This window comes from Podarcis cretensis (assembly GCF_951804945.1).
Source record: "Podarcis cretensis genome assembly, chromosome: 9".
In the NCBI taxonomy this organism is placed as follows: Eukaryota; Metazoa; Chordata; class Lepidosauria; order Squamata; family Lacertidae; genus Podarcis; species Podarcis cretensis.
This window is the reverse complement of record NC_137178.1, coordinates 8205456-8213186: the sequence shown is the minus strand read 5'-3', so window position 1 is coordinate 8213186 and position 7731 is coordinate 8205456. Positions and strand designations below refer to the sequence as shown.

The 7731-nt window shown below is 46.6% G+C and overlaps 1 long non-coding RNA gene across 1 annotated transcript; it reads left to right on the top strand.

The window, feature by feature from the left end:
- The first annotated feature begins 487 nt into the window (after positions 1-487).
- On the top strand, positions 488-6351 carry LOC307224482. The gene is made up of 3 exons (XR_013842569.1): positions 488-944; positions 4186-4330; positions 6276-6351. It is a non-coding gene; the product is annotated as an uncharacterized lncRNA (long non-coding RNA).
- The last annotated feature ends 1380 nt before the right edge of the window (positions 6352-7731 follow it).

Here is a 7731-nt window from a genome sequence, read left to right as displayed (position 1 = left end):
TTTGGACTACAGTTCCCATCATCCCTGACCACTGGTCCTGCTAGCTAGGGATGATGGGAGTTGTATTCCAAAAACAGCTGGAGACCTAAGTTTGGGGAACACTGCTCTAGTCCAACCCCCTGCAATGTAGGTATGTGTACGTGTGTAGAAATTGCTGGCTTTGCATGGCTGAAACGTAGGTGGCTACACAGAAAATTATCACCTGATACTATACCCCCTTTTGCCCTGGCTACTGACATGTGGCCCCCATAAGGCTTGCTACAAGGGACTGTGGCCTTCAAGCTAAAATAAGGTTTCTAGCCAATAAATATGAGTTTTGGAAAGGTCACCCATCCTTGTAATGAAAAGCTGCACCAGACACTATTATCATTGTGACCGCTACCTAAGACACACATACACTGATCACGAAATATCACCACTTGCACACTTGGTGGTGTGTTCACCCTCACAGATTTATCCCACCTCTTTTCTTTCCTATAGATCAGTGACTCCACCGAAATCATCCTGAAGCGGGTATCTACTGAATTGGAACTGTGTGTCAAATTGGATCATTTCCACAGCTGCATCACGAAATCACAGAGAGCGACCGTATTTGGATGCCTCATTTGAAAAGGAACGTCACAGGGAAAAGCTGAGAGGCAGGATCTCAGGCCATAAAAGGCATGTGTCCCTGTTAACGATACCCAGCTTGGGGCGGGTATTGGCTTGGCTTTCCTCACCCTCTAGAAATTGCTTTCAAATCCACAACCAGCCAGCTAGCCTGTGGAGGAAAAAACCACTACTGACATTTTGACAAGATTGGCCATCTTTTAAGCTAGTGAAGTAACTGAGCCTCTGCACCCCACAACTTCAAATACAGAGCAGGATTGCACCCCTCATCTCTCTGAGTTTCCTGCTCCCTTATCAGTCATCGATGATGTGAATGAAAATAGACTCTGGCACTAGTAAGCATTGAGTCAATGTGTCTCGGGTGAGTCCTGTAACGCTACCCTGTGGAATGATGGGATTACAAGGACTTCTTTCTCTCCCCCCCCCCCGAAAGAAACTCAGCTTTTGAAATACAGCAAGTCTTAAAGCCATCCAGTAAATGCAGCGGAAGCATTTGGGGTGATAGACGGCAAACGGAGTCAATTTGTGAGTGGCAAGCATGTTTCAGAGATCGTGCAATCTCTGCCCATTTCAGTCAATCTCTGTGAGTGGGAAAAACGTTTTGCCTGAACGAAGAGTGGTTTACTGCTCTGGACAAGATTTCTCTTCCATTGCAGAGTAGGAGAAGAGTTAGTTGCCATGGCATGTGTGCAGATTGCTGTGTCGCCTCTGAAGGAACAAGTGGGGGGTTGTGTTCTGACACCATAAAATTGGGGTCATCCGGAATAACTTGTTCATTCTATCACTTTCTCTTTGCTCATAGGCTCATTTTGCAATAACAGACAGGCTGGGAATAATAATAATAATAATAATAATAATAATAATAATAATAATAATAATTTCTTTATACCCAGCCCATATGGGTGGCTTCCTACAGAAGATTAAAAATACATTAAAACGTCAGTCATTAAAAACTTCCCTAAACAGGGCTGCCTTCAGAAGTCTTCTAAATGTTAGACAGTTGTTTATTTGTTTGACATCTTGTGGGAGGGCATTCCACAGGGTGGGCACCAATACCGAGAAGGCCCTCTGCCTGGTTCCCTGTAACTTTGCTTCTCACAGTGAGGGAACCGCCAGAAGGCCCTCGGTGCTGGACCTCAGTGTCCGGGCAGAATGATGGGAGACGCTCCTTCAGCTATACTGTGCCAAGGCCATTTAGGGCTTTAAAGGTCAGCACCAACACTTTGAATAGTGTTCGGAAACGTACTGGGAGCCAATGTTGGTCTTTCAAGAGGGGTGTTATGTGGTCTCGGCGGCTGCTCCCAGTCACCAGTCTAGCTGCCGCATTCTGGATTAGTTGTAGTTTTCGGGTCACCTTCAAAGGTAGCCCCATGTAGAGCTCGTTGCAGTAATCCAAACAAGAGATAACCAGAGCATGCACCACTCCTGCGAGACAGTCTGTGGGCAGGTAGGGTCTCAGCCTGCACCAGATGGAGCTGGTGGACAGCTGTCCTGGACACAGAATTGACCTGCACCTCCATGGACAGCTGTGAGTCCAAAATGACTCCCAGGCTGTGCACCTGGTCCTTCGGGGGCACAGTTGCCCCATTCAGGACTAGGGAGTCCTCCACACCTGCCCACCTCCTGTCCCCCCAAAACAGTACTTTTGTCTTGTTAGGATTCAACCTCAATCTGTTATCCACCATCCATCCTCCAACTGCCTCCAGGCACTCACAAAGGACCTTCACCGCCCTCACTGGTTCCAATTTGAAAGAGAGGTAGAGCTGGGTCTCATCCACATACTGATGAAGACCCAGCCCAAACCCCCTGATGATCTCTCCCAACAGCTTCATGTGCATGTCGAAAAGCATGGGGGAGAGGACAGAACCCTCAGGAACCAGATGTCACTTTAAGGAGCAAGATACAGATGCCACATTTCCCAATCCAGGACACTGGACCAGGCCAGACCAAGGGCCTCCAGAGCAGCAAGAAAACAGGAATTTCTCCTCTGTCAAGCAGCTGGTACAAAAATCTGGACTCCTCATCATTCACAACACATGAAGAGGGGTGTTGCTGTTGCACCATTCTCCTGGCTGCAATGACTGGTAGCCCTTCTAGAACTCAGCAGGGAGGAGAATGAGGACAAAAGTATAATTAGCTGGCTATGGCACCACCTACTGTTCGACCCCCTGCCTTCTACCTCTCCAGTTCCAATGGGAACCAGCCACCAGGGGTGATACAGATCTGCTGATAGCTCACAGCATAATTTGCAGTTGATCAGCAAAGGTTCTTGAATCCCAGTTGTTTCACAGCAGCAACAACAAGATGACTTTTCCCATCTCAGTTAGGCTATTGAAAATAAGAAAGCCAGTTGGCAGTGGGCTCTTGTGTGAAAGAGATCTGGGGTGAGTTCACTTCTAGTACTGCTTTTTTTTCAGAAGCACATTGTTCTGAAGGAGTGTCTCTACCCCCATTGTTCAACCTGAGGTCCAGCTCCGAGGGTCTTCTGGCGGTTCCCTCCCTGTGAGAAGTGAAGTTACAGGGAATCAGGCAGAGGGCCTTCTCGGTAGTGGCGCCCGCCCTGTGAAACACCCTCCCATCATATGTCAAGGAAATAAACAACTACCTGACGTTTAGAAGACATCTGAAGGCAGCCCTGTTTAGGGAAGTTTTTAATGCGTGACATTTTAATGTATTTTTAATCTTTTGTTGGAAGCTGCCTAGAGTGGCTGGGGAAACCCCGCCAGATGGGCGGAGTATAAATAAATAGAAGAAGAAGAAGAAGAAGAAGAAGAAGAAGAAGAAGAAGAAGAAGAAGAAGAAGAAGCCACTTTCCCCTGTCTGTAGGCAACAGACCTTGGGAGTTAGAGGAGGAGATCTGATAAACTTCAAGTATGCCCATCCCTGATTTAGAGACTATTGAGCACACAGCCCTGGTGTTTTCTAGTCCTAACAAATCTCGGGCCCCCATGCTGCCTGACAGTTGTGAAAACCCATGTTGCACATTCCCAATGTCAATCTGTGCCCCAAGGGATTGCCTGAATGAAACTCATAAATTTGTTTAGCCTAGGCTTGTACTTTTCAGTTCTCAGGCTTTGCTCTTTTGGAAAGCATTGTACAAAATATGCTTTTGATGGCGCTTTCACTAAAGGGCTTCAGGTGGGTCAAAGAGCTAGAGATGCACCATAGCAAAAAGAGAGAGGGGAGCAAAAAATTAAAAAATCCCAAGGAAGCAAGTAAGAAATACTGAATTTTTCACTGATCAGTGCACATTAAAGTAGCCTCATACTTCAGACACTGATGGGATCTCCCAACCATGGTTACCTACTCGAATGAGTGAAAAACTTTGATGGATCAGCTGTGTGTCAAGAGATAAATCTGCCTTTTCAGGAGCAATTGGTGTATCCCAGCAGTCAGTGTTGGCAAGCCCTTAGATGGAGAAGCACATCCCAAGGATTTTCTTATGGGCTAATGGCTCCCAGACAGTGCCTGCTAAGTAGACTATCTGCTAATGTCATTTATAATTCAATTAATGCTAATACTGTTAGTGCTGTATTGATAATTTTCTCTCATTTAGCTTTGTTCCATTCTTCACAGTTCACCTGTTAAGTTCTCGTTAAACAAAATGATAACAGCAGGAACGAGGCCTGTGAATGCTGGCTTCAGTTCGGTTTGAGTCCTCCTCCTCCCTGGAACGTGAGCTCAGCCCTGGATGCTCCAACAAGCAGAGCCTCGTTCACAGGTTATTATTCCTCCCAGGAAAGATTTCAGTCCTGTGGTCGTTCCCCCCCCCCCCCGCCCAATCCCTGCTCAATTTCTCTGTCCACAAACAAGGTGCAGATCTTGAGGCCTCCTCACACATGACAGTGAACACAGGTGCTAGTTGTTTGTGTGAAAGAGTTGTTGATTTGCACAGCTCAACTAACATGTACACAGATTGCACACTTGTTGAATGTAACCGTGTGAATACCCCTTTGCTCTTTCCCTGGGAAGTGCGATTGACTGTCAACCATCCAGGGAATTTTAGCTCTGCCAGGGGAGCAGGGATCTCATAACAACTCTTAGCACCCATAACAAACTACAGTTCCCAATGTTGTTATTGTAGGGCAAAGACATGACTGTTTAAAGTTGTATGATCCTGGTTTAAATGTGTAGTGTCTCTGATAGGACAGTATCCAGCTGAGAGTAAAAAAAAAATCTTTAATGTCTTCATCGGCATCCAGTGTTGGTGCATAAGCGCTTATAATAATAGCCTGTTGGTTTTTGGTGAGCTTTATTCGAAGGGTTGAGAGTCGCTCATTAATGCCAGTAGGGATTTCTGACAGTAGCTTCACAAGGTCGTTTTTTATAGCAAAGCCTACCCCATGTATTCAATGTTCTTGTTCAGATAGACCTTTCCAGAAGAATGTGTAGCCTCCTTTTTCTTCGTTCTGTTGTCCCTTGCCTGCTCTTCGAGTCTCTTGAAGCACTGCAATATCGATGTTAAAACGTCGCAGCTCTCTTGCAATGATGGCAGTTCTGTGTTCAGGATGCTTGCTTTCTGAGTTATCTGACAAAGTCTATATGTTCCATGTTCCAAAGTTCATTTGTCTTTTACAACTGCTAGGTGGTGACCCCACTGGGCGCAGTAATCCAGTCAGGGGGAAAGGGAGGCAGACTATGTTTAGGGCACCTTTTCTAGCACCTCCCCCTTTTCAGGGTGAGCAGAGTGGATCCTAAAAAGGGCTGCTACACACTTGGTAAATGCACACCGTGATCAGCTCCTGCCTGAAAACCAATGTCCCCACTGTGGAAGGACGTGTGAATCCAGAATTGGCCTCCACAGTCACTTATGGACTTATTGTTAAAACTGTATTTATGGAAGACAATCTTACTCAGCTATGAGAGATCACCAAAGAAGAAGCAGAATAAGCAGATGGGGTACTAGGTTCTACACACGCCCATTTCTATCCTTTAGCCAGCCAGGTGTCAGGGACTGGCAGGACCATGACAAGGATGTAAAAGGGGAAGTGGGACTGGAGTCTGACTCAGGAGAGGGGGCCAGTGATTTGTGGGGACATGTACCAGGCAGGAGGCAGGAGGCAGAGGCAGGAGAAGCTTCAGAGCTAGAGAGTGGAGTACAGGATGGGTCAGAAGAAGAGGAGGAAGAGGCACGCCAGTGCTTACCCACTATCTCCCACAACACTGTCTCCCAGCACCAGGAGAGAACTGAAGTGGGAAGAGTAGAGGCAGTTTCCACGCATGCGTAGTCTCCAGCTATGTGTATGCAGCCCATTAGGGGAAGGTACATAAACTGGTGGAGGGCTCATCAATTGCTGCAACTGCACCATAGAGCACAGACCTGGGAATAGCCACCTAGACACTAGATCGGGGTGCTTAAGTATCCAGAGCTGTGGATACTGTGTTATCTTTGACAATAAAGCATTAATTCTCTGCCATGTGCATTCCTTTGGCTGGGAAGCACCTGGTCAATCAAGAGGCATTATTAGGGTGCACTGCCCTATTCCAGCAGGGCAAAAACAGCTAAGGATGGGACCAAGGAATATGGCTTGGTGAGAATCCCAAGGGCCAGAAAGAGAGGCCTGGAGGGCCACATGTGCACCCCCTTGGGTTTGAGGTGCCCTATTTCTGCCTTAGCGTTTGGTATCATTTACATTTTAGAACATATCTATCATCTTTGCCTGCAGGCCTTTCATACAGAATTACCGAACAAGGTGTTTTGATCTGCATCCTTTGAGAACCCTGCCTCAGATCCTCCTAACGCGATGGCATATTGGTAAACATTTGTGCAGTGAAAATTGCCAAGGGGGAGCTCATGCGATTGCGGCCGCAGCCATGAAAATAGATCTTCACAATCCTCTCAAAGAAAGCATTAATGTGGCACCTGGCTAGCTTCCCATCTGCGAGACAGCCTGTCCGCGTGAACAAAAGCCGATTCCTCCTGCAAAGTATTGTAATACATGAAGAAAAAAATTACACACAGAGTAAAAACTACACTTGGGGCAGCTTAAAAGACTCTGATGGATTTGATTAATTTGCATCTGTGCCATCTGCCCTCATTCATTGACGTTGTTTTAATTTGCCTTGATGGCAAGGAAAGCAAACTTGTCTCGAGTCTTTAGAAGTTGGGTAGAGGAAACCCTGCCAATGTCTAAACATGAAGGAACAGCTGATAAGCCACTGGATGCAGGCAGCATCATAATGACAGATCACGAAGTGGCGTCATTGAAGGGCTTCCCCTTCAGCGGAAGTTTTCCAGCAAGGAGACCAATGCTACATCCAACCCATACATTGAAAGCATTGTGATACTGCTTTAAACAGCCATAGTAGTAGTACGACTCATGCAACACATCGGCGACTAATATATACACAATAACTACCAAAATAATTATACATTTTTTATCAATCTTCTGAGAAAAATACAAAGCCACAGAGACTTGCTAACTACCCAACCTAAGATGAATTTATAATGTCTGGTTTCAATGGATTTTTCAAATGCTTAATTCAGTCTTTTGTTTTCTTTATCTTTTTAGGTAAGTTCATGAAGATACCAACAAAAGGTAAGTTCGGTGTTGTTCACAATACTGAGAGATGCTAGTGAAGTTGTAGATGGATGTTAATGAAGTTGTAGACAGGGTGCCGCCGTTTTGCACCTGTTTCGCCCTGGCAGTCCAAGTAATCAAGAGACCGCTGTTCGCCCCCGATGGGGCCCTTTTACTGGGGCTTGCAGGTAGCACACTCCCAAGGTGGTTTTCCAGGCTTCTTCAGTGGTCTAATCTCAAAGCCTTGATACATATATTGATATTCACTAATAATAAAGGTAAAGGTAAAGGTACCCCTGCCCGTACGGGCCAGTCGTGTCCGACTCTAGGGTTGTGTGCCCATCTCACTTAAGAGGCCGGGGGCCAGCGCTGTCCGGAGACACTTCCGGGTCATGTGGCCAGCGTGACGAAGCTGCTCTGGCGAGCCAGCACCAGCGCAGGACACAGAAACGCCGTTTACCTTTCCTCTATAAAGCGGTACCTATTTATCTACTTGCACTTAGGGGTGCTTTCGAACTGCTAGGTGGGCAGGAGCTGGGACCGAAAGGCAGGAGCTCACCCCGCCGTGGGGATTCGAACCGCCGACCATACAATCAGCAAG